Source organism: Leptopilina boulardi, unplaced genomic scaffold (genome assembly GCF_019393585.1).
Source record: "Leptopilina boulardi isolate dan_hultmark-lab unplaced genomic scaffold, ZJU_Lbou_2.1 LbouV2_179, whole genome shotgun sequence".
Taxonomy (NCBI): Eukaryota; Metazoa; Arthropoda; class Insecta; order Hymenoptera; family Figitidae; genus Leptopilina; species Leptopilina boulardi.
The window spans coordinates 869,833-884,288 of NW_026137728.1; the positions used below are offsets into that span (position 1 = coordinate 869,833).

Below are 14,456 nucleotides of genomic sequence, written 5' to 3' on the forward strand. Positions count from 1 at the left end.
AAAAACATAAGTTAAAAATTAACATAACATCAATACTCAAGGTCAAACAACAGAATAATAGATTAAAACGAACAAAATTTCAAAAATCAAGGACATATGTCAAAAACCAAAGTTTTTGATGGATTAGAGACGGACATAACCTCAAAATTATTAACAGAGGTCAACATATGACTCTCTCTTTAAACTTTTGAAGGTCACAGGTCAAGGAAGAACATAACCTTAAATTTACGTTGAAGGTCATAGGCGTGTAGGCGAACATAACCTCAAAATTTGGTCAAAGTTATAGAAAAAATCGGACATTACCCCAAAATTAAGGTCATAAGTTAGAAGGACGTCATCCGTGGTGCATCTTAGAAACAAATTCTTTAAAATGAAATAATAAATTTTATTTAAAGAAATTGGTTAAAATTAATCTTTAAATATATATAAAAACTTATTCGGTCCCTAATTAATTTTTCAATTGCAGAATAGATGAAAATTTAGTTTACGGATGCAAATTAAAATACAGTTTATGTTCATATTAAAATATAAATAAATTTCTGCTGTTCAAATTTAAAAATTTTTTATTAAATATAAATTTAATCAAAATAATATTTAATATTTTTAGTAAATTTAAATAGGGGGTTGGCGCGCGAAGCGTGCAGGTTGGCGAATCCCCCCTAGCATATATAATTGTGGAAATCGAATTTAAGCTAATTATGTATTAGGACAATTTAAATTTGAAGAAAATTTATGCGCCTCCTTTCTACCTATGTGTACGGTAAAAATTAAATTCATCGAAATTATGTCGACAAATAAATTTGAAAAAAAACTCTTCTTAATTTCTGTAGCATATGAAGAAGTTGTACAAGATCCGGAAAAAAACAGAAGCTATTGGTTATTCCAAACAAAATTATTTTTTTCTACAGAACCTCATGAAGATTTACCTAGGATAAACAATTAAATACAATAATCCGAAGAAAAGAGTTTATAAATACTGCGAAGATAAAACGAATTAGTTATAAAGATTTAATTAAGAAGAAAAGAGTTTATAAATACTGCGAAGATAATACGCATTAGCTAAAGATTTAATTAAGCGGACTGTATAAAAATAGTTATCAAAATCATATTAAACATTTGGTAATGTAATATCAGTTTCAAATGGTATTTCAATATTCGAAGATTAATATATATAGTAAAAATTATTAATTGAAACTGAAAGAATTTATAAATCAGGTTCATACACTAATAAAATTAACAAATTCTCTAAAAATTTGTAACAATTTTTTTCTTTTTATAAATAAATATTTACATATATATCTATATTTGTCCTCTGACTTTTAGAATTTGTTGTAGAATCTTGAAGTGATGTCAGACACACTCAATCCTGCACAAGCTTGTGAATATTCTAAATCCCTGGTGGCTGTAGACTACCTTTTCGTGGACAAAACATGAGAAAACAGCGTAGGTTACTCTCCTTTCAAGCTCAGAAGCGATTTATCGACAACTTTAAGATTTAAGAGAGTGGTGTTCTATCATTTTAAGTGTTAAAATTCATAACTGACTTTTTCAGTAAAACCACATTAACTATATATATATATGTATACATGTAGCATGCATGAATAAATATTGCATACATTAGTTTTCAAACTAAGTTTTACAAGTGTATATATATATGATCCTTATAAGAATTTTTCATCTTGTATAGATATGCCATATAATATTATATGTAGTATAAAATACCATTTTTCATATTTTTTTTTTTCATTATTCCTATATTTACTATTTTAATTTTAAAAATTTCAACCCTAAAAACGCACAAGCAAATCCAACTGATTTTCCAAAGTTTTCGATTTTAATTAATTTCGATTTTCATAACTCAGGCACACAAAAAGTAAAATGTAGTTTGGCCGAGACACTACACTAGTCTATTTTCATGTATTTTTTCACGCTGAATCTGAATCCGAAGTCAGAATTATCAGATTGGCTTTTATTTTTGAGATAAACTCAAAAAACTGCTCAGAAAGAAAAATAAAATCAAAAAGTAAAAAAATTTTTGAATGTCACTGCGATAGTGTAATTCCATGTATTTTTTGTCGCTGAATCCGAATGCAAAGTCAGAATTGTTAGATTCGCTCAAATTTTTGAGATAATTGCAAAAAAACGCTAGTAACAAAAAACTCAAAATACCCCAAGTAGAAATGTGCCACTGGCATAGTACTGACCCAACACTGCTAGTCAGTATAACAGTACTGACTGCCGTACTGGGCCAGTAGTGGACCAACCCTGGCTGGTAACGCTGTCCAGTACTGATTTTGTCCCGCTCACCAGTACTAACGTAGTACTAGAATAATACTGGCATAATACTGGCAAAGTACTCATCCGGACTTAAAATCTCACTTTTTTACAAAATGCTAAAACACGCTTTCCAATGCAAATTTCATCCTTATTAGCTTATTACTCCCATTTTTACCACGAACAGGTAATGTGAAGCCAATAATAGTTAATGTTATTTAGAATATATAAAATATTATTAACAATAAATAATTAAAATAATAATTATCATTTATATTAATTAAATTATTTTATTTTTAATAAATTATTTTACAAAAAATAATTTGTGTTGTAAATTTTTTTATTTTTTTAAATTCATAATATTTAATTTTTTTTACTTTGCACTTATACTTAATTTAATAATTATTTAATAATTGATATTACACATGAACAAATATTGTACTTATAACACTTAAAACTAAGAACGAAAAATCTCGCACGCATGGGGGATCGAACCCTAAACCCTTAGAACGCAAGTCAGATACGCATACCGCACAGCCGCGCTGGCTTGAAGTGCTGACTTGAAGTAGTTCACCTAATACAAAAGTTTTGATTTCAAAGTTTGTATTATCTATTGATCACGAAAATAAAATGAATTTATTCTTAAATTTTTTAAACTCACAAAATTTTTTCAATTTTTACAAAGATTTAATGAAATAAAACTGGATATCAATTTCAGTTAAATATTTTTAATAAATTATTTTTACCGTAAATAATATTAAAACAGACAAAAATGATTGATGAATTACATAATTAAAAATAAGTTAATAAAAGAAGACTGTAAAATATGAATTGTAAAAAATTTTTTAAATTTAATATTTAATTATTAATAATATTTAAAAATTACAGTGAAAAAATTACATTTGCTTTATTTTTAAAACTATTAGAAAAAAATTCTCAACTTATTGTTATTGTATGCATGATAAATAACTTAATGCACATATTTCAATGAGTACTAAAATAACTAAAAAAACATAAATATATTTTATATAGGTATATAATAATACATTACAATTACATCCAAAATTTTGAGGGAAAGTATTCGAAAGAAATTAATATACATTTTTTTAAATAAAAAATCATCGTTTTCTACCTATTGAAATAATTTAAAGACTTTTTCATTTAATGTTTTTTATCACCGACATAGTACTGATTCGGTGTGAATGACAGTGTACTGCCAGTACTGGTTTTAATATTTTTTTACCTCCGACATAGTACTGATTCGGTGTATTAGTCAGTACACTGCCAGTACTGAAAGTCAATACCGACAGCCAGTATTGGATCAGTACCATGCCGGTGTTTAATTACGGCGAGCTACGGATATTTCTACTTGGGACTCAAAATCAGTTTTTTGGAATTATCTCAAAAATTTGAGCGAATCTAACAATTCTGACTTTGCATTCGGATTCAGCGACAAAAAATACATGGAATTACACTATCGGCAGTGACATTCAAAATTTTTAACTTTTTGATTTTATTTTTCTTTCTGAGCAGTTTTTTGAGTTTATCTCAAAAATAAAAGCCAATCTGATAATTCTGACTTCGGATTCGGATTCAGCGTAAAAAAATATATGGAAATAGACTAGTGTAAAATCGGCCAAACAGCTTTTTATTTTTTGTGTGCCTGTGTTATTAGATCCGATGTTTTGAAATTTGACTTAATATTCATTATCAATTATACATTAATAAATACCATTCTATAGACGTTTGTTAAAATTTCGGTCTTACAAAAACATCTTAACATTTTGAATCCACTTTTAAGATATTTGGTCCTGACAGCGAAGAGGTTAAATGTATTGGATACTTGTGTTCAAAATTTTTTTATTTGGACAACACATAATACGATTTCAAGACTTGTATACCAGAACTTGAGAGTTTCCATTTATGTAGGTTATCATCAAAATAATAATAATAATAATAATAATAATAACAAAATGATAATAATAATAATAATAATAATAACCACATAGGTATAAAAACTAAAATTCAATATTTCATTCTCACTTTATTTATTATTATTATTATCATCAGAATTAGAGAACATTGGATTATAATGGATTTAATATTATTATATTATCATAATATAATTTTGCGATTTGATATATGAAACACATAATATCCGTTGAGTTTGATGCAAAATTCATTATGAAACATTTTTCTTATCTATATAAATAAAATATCACACTTTTGTATATATATATTGCACAGAATAGAACATTTTCTACAAAATTTTTGATGTGCACCAATTCAAAAAATTTTTATTAATTTTTATCAAAAACTGTAGAGAGAGAAGAGGATTAAAATTTTGATCAGATGTAAAGACTGAATTTTTTGAAAAATCATAACTATTTTATAAAAGGATGCAAAAAAAGGTGACCTATATGTTTTCGAAAAGTTTTTTCCTGCTCTATCGAATGGTGCAAAAAATTTTTTTTTTTTATAAATTCAAAATTTATCCCTTTTTATGAAAATCAAAAATAATTTTGACTTTTTTTTTAAACAGACAATTTTTTTTTCTTTCTTTTATACCCTTTAAAATAAAACTCAAGGGGGAATTTACTCAGGTAGTCAAGTGTACACTCTTCCTGTAATACTTGTGTAATAACGTGTAATACCGTGTAATAATGCGTTATTACGGTGCTGTAATAACGCAAAAAAATTTGTAATATCTCTGTAATAATGTGTACTAAACTGTAATAACGAGTAGTTCTCAGTAATAAGGGTAATATGAGGTGTATTACCGGTAGTCAAGTGTACACGTTTTTAACTAGTAAATTCCCCCTCGATAAAACTTAAAATAGGGTAAATGCACCAGTGGTGGATCAGGTACCAATGGTGGATCAACAGCGTTAAAAAGGTTAAAATAAGCTATTTCTAATTGAACTAAATATTTCTATCGTTTAGGGGAGGTGTATAGATAAGTTTTATGAAATAAAATCATTTGAAAATATTTAGGAAAACAAAGCAATACAACAATTGTTGATTTTATGCTTTTTCACATGAAATCTTAAAAAATAATTGTTTAGTCTAAATTTTTTTAATTTTTAGAGTAGAAAGTAATCAATTCTTTCGATATAGAATACTTTTGGAAAAAAATTTACATCATTAAGTTATTTTTGTGTAGTGTAAAGGGGTAAATGATCCACGACTGGAGCAATGTCATTTTATTGTTGAATGGGGGTGTGAGGGGGTGTAAACGTTACAAGCAGGTTGAAAACTACACGATAGTGTCCTTGAAGACTTGTTAATTCATACTATTGTAAAGATTACCCTATATTTTTCATCTGAAAAAATCTGTACACCTTTAAAGTCAAAATAATAAATTTAGTAGGCTTAATTGATCCACCACTGGTGCAGTTACCCTATTTATACTTTTAATAAACAAATTAAACAAAATGCCGTTTTTTTCGAAATATTAATTAATTTTAATAAAAAATGGAATTTTTTTTAAACAAATGAAGTTATCATAATTTTGAACTCATCAATCGAAAGCTTATGTAATTCCACATCCAACGAGCCCTAATATAAAATATTTTGAATTAATAAATTCTTAATAATAATGAACAATTGCAATGCTAACTGATTTTTTTTAACAATCCACTAATTCAAAATATTTCATTTAGGGCTCGTTGGATGCGGAATTACATAAGCTTTCGATTGATAAGTTCCGAATTATACAATAACTTTCTTTTTAAATATTAGGACTGTACTATATATGCTATTTATGATAGCAAAATAACTACATTAATTCTAAATACATTTAATAATTGTTTATAATCCTCTTAAATAATTTACTTAAAAAATCTCAAATTAAATTTTCTCAAATTGTAAATAAATTAATTAAATAATTATAAATAAGTTAATAGCAGAGAAATATTTGTAGAATATAAATTAAGAGAAATTTTTATTAATTATTATATTATTATTATTATTATTATTATTATTATTATCGTTATTATTATATTAAACATTCCCTTCAATTGTTAATTTTTTTTTGACAAACATCAATGTTAAAAATTTCGTTTACTTACATTTTTTCAAACAGAGAAAACTAGGCAGATCCTGATCATAGCCCTATCCGTAGTCCAAAAATCTGAAAAAATATTTAAAAATTAATGTTTAAATTAATAAAAAAGATTATTAATTAATAATATATTAATGTTTCACTTTTTTTCGGCGAAATTTACAAACGAAACAAAAAAAAAAAAAAAAAGAAATATTGTCTCCAAAGAAATTAATTTCATATAAAATTAACTTGAGTATTTTAAAAATTAATAAATTCAATATATCTACATAACACACTAAATTCCATGAATATTTCCGGGAAATTAAAATGGGATTTTAAGGATACTAAATACTGGCGCGTTCATTTTGTAATTATTAAAATTTGCAAACAATATTCATGTTCTATTTACAGAAATATTTGCCGAATACCATAAATTACACTATATCCCCAAATACCAGTTATAAACATTTTTTTTTTTTGGAATATATTATATTATTATTGTAGTGGATTTTGTGTTGTCAAGTGGGAAACGAAAATTTTAACTTAAAAAAAAAAATTATTTTCGTTTCAAAGAAATTTTTTTATTTAATTCAAATAAATGTTTATTTGATAGAAATTTAGAATTTCTGTAATTTAATGCACAAATTTCTTTGAATCAAAGAAATTTTCTTTGAAACTAAAGAAACTTATTTAGTTTCAAAGAAAATTTTATTTTGAATAATAGAAAACAAGTCAAAGAAATTGGTTTTATTAAATCAAATAAATCTTTTTCTCTGGGCAATACATTGCCCTACCATATATATTTATTTATAAAACTAAGATTTTGTGTTTAAATAACACAGAAAATTAAAAGGCATTAAAATAATAAGCGTTGCAGCTTATTTTAATACCTTATAATTTTCTGTGAAAAAAAGATAGTGGAAAAATCATATTTTAAAGGAATTAGAAATCAAGTATTTGACACAATTTTTCTCGTAATTTAAAAAAAAAAAAGAAAAAAAATTTTTTTGTTGAAGGCAGCAAATGTATAATCCTTGGAGACAAAATTAAGAATGGAAATCCCTTTTGGTGCCAGCCGCAAACGACCCACCCACCTTTTGTGGCTGCCGCGCGGCTTGTTTACGACAAGAGCATCGGGGGCGAAGTTCGTCGAAGGGGTTGCGGAGTGTCTCGACTCGATATAACTCGACGGCACTTTAAGAGAAGAGACACCAAAACTCGCGGTCCATCGTGGCTAACTTTCTTTTCGTTGATGGTGGAAGCCCGAAGGCACCCACGTATATATATATATATATATATATATATATATATATATAAAATATATATAGCTTTCAAGACGATACTCCCTTTCTGAAAACGCTTCCACGAACAACTTTATAGAGGAGTCTTGAACAGTGCAGATTCGATCAAGTGACGGGAAGCCAGGTGGCTCTAAACTGAACACTGGAAAAAAAGATAAGCCAGGGAAAATCTCGATTTCAAGATAAGTTAGTTTCAACTACAGGCTTCCTCGTTGAATGTTTTCAAGTTAAAGTTGCTAAGCTACTCTTATAGAAATTTACATATACATATATGTATATAGATGACTGTATATGTATTTTCACTGGGAAAAAATAATATAAAGTAAAGTGCACCAAATTGTCGAGAAAAATAAGAAAATGGACATTTTTTTTTTTCTAAAGATTGAAATTAAAAACTCAAATTTTATGTTTGTTCTGGTTAAAGATTATACAGCTTAACAAAAAAATGAAAAAATTTTACGTCTAGGTTTCTATAATGATTTTTCTATTTATTATACATCAAAATAAAGGACAAAAATATAGATATTCTTTTTAAAGTTTGCTTTTTGCAGTAGTTATACTAATAATACTATATTTTTGAATCTTTATAGTTAAAATAAGTCGATTTAATATATTAAAAATTTGAAACTAAGCGCGGGAAAAGGAAAAGGGATTTTTACATTCACACGGTACCTACAGATGGCTCTCGAGTCGCAGACAACGCATATTATTGTGTACAAGTCTATCAAGGAGGTTAAATCGCTTAAAATGTCATCAAGAGAGTGTAAACATGATGCTCATGGAGAATAGACTACAATCTCCCATGCATGTACTTCACTAAAGTGGTGCCAAGATTTGTCGGAAGTTCATGACAAGTACTCATACATCCCCATAGGTGGCGAAAGATTCGCATAGATATCACCAACGCACGCATGTCAAGAAATATTTATCAGTGTTTTCCAATAACATAACACAAACAGTAACAGAGTTCACTTTTAAATTTTTTCCCACTGTTTTGTAAGACAATATTACAATTATTACGAATGAAAATCATACAAAAAGAAATTGTTTTATTTTTTCAGAAGAGATTGCTTAACCCCTTCGCAGTCGAAGCCAAAATCTCATAAGTGGGCCCAAAATGTCAGTAAATTTTTGAATGACCAAAATTTGTGCAAATGTGTATACTATGGTATATAAAGGTCGCTGATTACGATTCCAAAGTCAGATTTTAAAAATTCAAAATGGCGAAGCCAATATGGCGGACGATTTTTTCAAAAAATGGCAAAAATGATTTAAAAATAATTAAAAATTGTTACTCGGGGGTTTTTGAGGTCGCTGATAACGAATCTAAAGTCAGATTTCAAAAATTCAAAATGGCCGAGCCAATATGGTGGACAATTTTTCAAAAAATGGCAAAAATGATTTAAAAATACTTAAAAATTATTACTCAGGGGTTTTGAGGGTCGCTGATTACGAATCTATAGTCAGATTTCAAAAATTCAAAATGGCGTTACCAATGTGGCAGATAATTTTCTAAAAATTTAAAAATTAAAATTACTTAAAATCTGTTACTCAGGGGTTTTGAACGTCGCTGTTTACGATATTCAAGTTAGATTTTGAAAATTCAAATTAGCATAGTATGGTTGTGATTATTATTGTATCCATTTTGAATTTTGAAATTTTATAATTCTTACATCAAATTCGGAATCAGCGACCCCAAAAACCCCCGAGTAACGAGTTTCAAGCGAATATGGTCAATTTTCAAAATTTTTGGTCGACATATTGGATCCGCCATTTTGAATTTTGTAAATCTGACATCAAATTCGAAAGCAGCGACCCCTAAAACCCCCGAGTAACAAATTTTAGGCCAATTCCGTCTTATTATTGGGCTCAAAATTTATGTGCGTGTATACACGTCATCGACACTTTGAGCCCACCTCAAGACACCCAAGAGGTTAAAATCATAAAATTTTCAAAAATATGATAAAAGGTACGCAGTGAACGACACCTGCTATTAAAAACGATAATAATTATAAAAATAATAATATTGAATTAAATATCACTAGTAAATTAATTAATAAACAATAACAATAACTAAATCTTTAATAAATTCCGATAACATGTCATTTAAAGTTGAAAGTATACCCAATCAAAATTTGGTTACAACCAAAATTTCCTATATAACGGCATGTGGGAGAAACCCACGTGACCTAGTATGGGAAAATGTGTTTTGCAATATTCCAACTTTCTCTAAAATGAAAAAAGATTTTAGGCTAAAATTTTGAGGGTTGATAGATTTGGGTACAATGCACCGCGCTGTTCTCCTGAAAAAACTTAATTTTGCGTTAAATTATTTAAAAACTAATTTTAAAAAGTTTAATTTTTAAACGAAAATGACAAAAAAGATGGCGGCGCATACACAGACGTTGCTTGAGTGTGTCAGTGCTCCAGTAAACAGCGCCAATTCGAGCGAGTGGCCGCTGAATGAACTATGATTAAATACATTATTTTACTATTTATTGCTTTATTTTTATTATTTTTACGTAAATGAGGAGAACAGCCCTATGCTTTGCACCCTCCAAAATCAAGTCTTGAATATTTTAACCCGAAATCATTATTTATTTCAGAGAAAGTTGGAATCCACAAAAAAACGTCTATTGCCCACATGGCCTTAAAAGAATTTCTATATAACAAAATTTTCATTTAACAAAAGTTTTATTGCAAAAATTTCTATACAATCTAATTTTTATTTAAGGCCATATGAGACAAAGACACTTTTTGGTAGTTCCAAGTATTCTCGGAAATGAGAAGAAATTTCGAGTTGAAATTTTGAGGAATGATAAAAAAGGGTTGAAGGGTTTTTTGCATGGGTGTCACGTGGGTATTTCCCACATGGCCTTAATAGAATTCACAGAAAAAACTTAGTCTCATTTTGATATGCAGCAAAAATGAGTCAATGCTAAACGACATAGACAGTGGCGCCACCAACTTGACTCATTTTTGCTGCATATCAAAATGAGTAGCATACGCTATCATTTTGAGTTCAGGTTTTTTCTGTGTTGTCATTTAACAGAAACATTTCAGCGGAGTTGTATAGCGCAAGCGCAGTTGCGTTTGGGTTGTATCATTAGCGGTTCAACCAAATAATTTAGTTGACCTAACCAAATGTTTGGTTGAAATAACTCTACAACTTTGTATCAGCCAATCAAAATTTGGTTACAACCAAAATTTCCTATATAACCAAATAATTTTGTTACAATTACAAAATCTTTTCTTTGTTTTAGTGTACTCCAGAAAAATAGTTCATTAGAAAAAAAAATTATAAGTGATATTGAAGAGTTGTTCTTATAAATTAAAGCTGAGATATTAGAGTAAGTTTTCTTACTTAGAGGATAAAACTTTTAATTAATGTGAAAATGACGAAGTTTATCAACAAAGAATGAACAGTGAACCATAACGCCTCGTTCTTCTCTTCTACATGATGTAATTGGATGTATAAAGTTTATTATAAGAAATTATTTTTAATTTTATATTGACTACAATTATATATATATATATCAAAAGATAAAATATAAATCTCAACAATTGGGGTTATACCCACGGTAATTGGTGCCTTTACCCTATTCAAAAACTTTTGGTTTTGATATTTCATAAATAGTAGAATGAGAGCTCGCCTTTCTGTTGGTTCTTTTTAAAAGAAAAATCACTGTGTGATGACTGTGGAATAAGGGAATAGGAACAACAGGTAGTAGTAGTATGCTGGATTTTTGTCAAATGGAGCAACGTTCTTTTCAAAAGATCTTCTCTTTGTTGATCACTTCAAAAGATTATTATACTGCCAACTTCTTTCTTTTTTTTTCTTTTACTCTTTATGATGAATAATTTATTAAAGCATCAAAGTAATTTGATGAAAGAGTTTTTTCCGTTTGCAAAACTTTTATATATAATAAATCTAATATTTTACTCTATTAAAAATATGTTTCGAAATGTCAAACAATTAATGTGTCAAGGTTTTATTTTAAAGTCTTTTACAAAATATGAAAAAATTATTAATTTTTTTTTTTTAAATTATATAACTTTACTGAATAGTATATATATATATTTTTTTTTTATGTTCATTGTTCTAAGAGAATTCAGAAGAAAATGAAAAATCTTTAATTTGCTTTATATGTCTTTTCAAATATTTTTGACTTTCAGCTTCAAAAGGCAATTTGCCGGAAATTTCAAATTTAAAAGGTCTTCATTTAAGAATCTTACAGTGAGAAAGTTTTCAAATATCCAGGCGCGCGTTTCTAAATCGAAATCTTTGAAGGAAGAAAACATGAAAACTTTGACGTTTTCTACCTTGCAATCTTTGAACAGAACTTTAGAAATTGAAACCTCAAAAATTCGACGAAATTTTTTGAGATTTAAATTTCTTAATTTTACACATGAAGTAGTATAAAGAGATGAAACGATGTTTGCGGAAAAAGTTCACATTGAAAGAGAGTGAACAACTTTTTGGCACACAGCAAAATTCTTCTTTCTGATATCACACACATATATATAAATAATAAAAAAAGAAAAGATCTAAGAAATTTTACGATGAAAAAAAATATATATAATTTTTTAAATATAAATTAGAAACAAATTCATAATTTAATAAACATTAAAATTGAAAAAATATTTCAACATATATTTTTACAGTTAAAAAAAAAATTTCTTTTTTCTATTAACTGTAAAAAAAATTTTTTAGTATAGGAAAGTAATTTGTAAAATAGGGGTATTTATAAAATAAAATTATTCTCTGCTTTCGAAAATAAAATTATTTAACGTAAAATGAGAAATTCATTTACTTTTAAAAGATTCTTTTATTTTGTAAGAAATATTAATTAAAAAGAAATAATGTTTAAATAATTAATTTTCTTTGTAAAAGAAACTATGAAGAAGAAAAAAAAGAAAATAATAAGTACCAGTTTCCGACTCAGTTATATATATTAAATGCATCATAAAGCAAACGAAAGAGAATAAGTTTTACATCAAATTCCATTTTTTCTTCAAAAGAATATCAAAGCTCTTATTCTATTGCAATTTATTAAAAAATAAAAAATAAAACCATTATTAATTTACATTTATTAAAATTAAATTTTTAAAAAAAACTTACATATTATATGTCTTTACCCCGTACAGAAATTGACTAACTTTGTCCTTTTAAAAATAGAGCTATGATCAGGAGCTACTCAATTTTTTCTCTTTGAAAAAAATTTAAACAAAATTATTTAATATTACGTTTTGAAAAAAAATATATTAACAATTAAAGCGAATCGTGACACTAATGTTTTAATATATATTTTTTATTTTAGGATGGTTCTGGTTTTATTATTCAAGGAGGAAGTGATTGGTTAAAGATATGTACGTCAACGTAGCCGTGTAGTCAGAGTACATAAGTTGCGTCCCAAGAGTCCTGGGTTCGATCCCCCATGCGTGTGAGATTTTTAAAAAATATTCTTAAGTTTTTTATATACTATATATGTATATCGGTATATATATATGTAGAAATCTTAAATAAAATTTAATTCAAAATTAAAAAATTGTTAAAACTGTCATTTATTAAAAAAAAAAAAAATAATCACATATGACGCTCCGCGACAAAAGATACCTAAGCTCCAAAAATTTTTAGGTTAAATTTAATTTAAATTTAATAAAGTAATTGTAATAAATTATAAAACCTCAATTAAAAATTGAATGCAGCAAAACTGAGACTATGTTTTTTTCTGTAGATCATTCGATTTTTTTTTAAACTGACATTAATAATTTACTATGATAAATTTATAATAATTTTAATTTATAATAATTATTATTCCCTCGTTTTAATAATTTATTATAATAAATTTTATTATTATATTTATTTAAATTTTTTTAATTATTATTTATTGTCAGATAAAAAAAAATTCAAAAACTTTGGCGTTTTTAATTTTATGTTCCTTTTTTTATACAAATATATATATATATATATGTATATTAAAGAAAAGGAAAGTTTACGAATTGAAATTATCTGTAAGAAATACTTAAAAATATCAGAAAGTCGACAGATGTCTGTAATCGAGCTATTAACGAATATTGTTCGTGAAGAAAATTGAAAGAGGTTCCATTTGTTAGAATTATCTTCTTACAAACGTGTCAGGTGTGTGAAATCGGACTGTTAGAAATTTGTGAATTTTATCTCTGTCTAGTTATAAAATAGCGATGTTATAACTCATAAATCAGGGAAAATTAAAAAATTTTTTTTTTCCTCTCTCAAATCAAATTTTAATTATAATTAACAAAATATTAGTTTAAGAGGTGAAAATTTAAATTTTTATTAAACTTTTTAAATTAAAATAAAACTTTTAGTTAATATAAATGTTTGAGTTTATAACATATATATAAAGGTATTGGTAAAAACTATATACACTGAGAAAAATGTTTAGTCAGAGCAACCAAAATTTAGTTGGGCCAACAAAAAAAGTTTTATTGGTATTTAAGCAACCAAACTATTTGTTTGAGTCAACCAAAAATATTTGGTTGTGTGTTTTTTGTTGGCATAACAAAAATGTTTGGTTAGCTCAACCAAATTTTTTTTGTAAGGTCAACAAAAATGTTTGGTTGATCAAAAAAATAGCTTTTTTTATAAAATTAAAAATTTTATTCTACCATATTTATTTTCCTTTTTATCTTTTTAATTTATTTCATTATTTATTTATTATCCAATTTAACACTAAATTTTTTTTCTCAGTGTATGTTTCTTCCAATGTGAGTGTGCATAAAATTTTTATATAAAAATAGTTTGAAATTACTATATATATATATATATATATATATATATATGTTAATTAAAG

The 14,456-nt window shown here is 26.6% G+C and overlaps 1 long non-coding RNA gene across 1 annotated transcript in view; it reads right to left on the bottom strand.

Annotated features, from left to right (window-relative positions):
• LOC127277766 (uncharacterized) overlaps positions 1-14,456 on the bottom strand; it is a 209,552-nt gene that overhangs the window by 134,907 nt on the left and 60,189 nt on the right. The window contains exon 3 of the long non-coding RNA XR_007842405.1: positions 6,345-6,406. This is a non-coding gene — a long non-coding RNA (uncharacterized LOC127277766). The remainder of the gene's footprint in view (positions 1-6,344; positions 6,407-14,456) is intronic.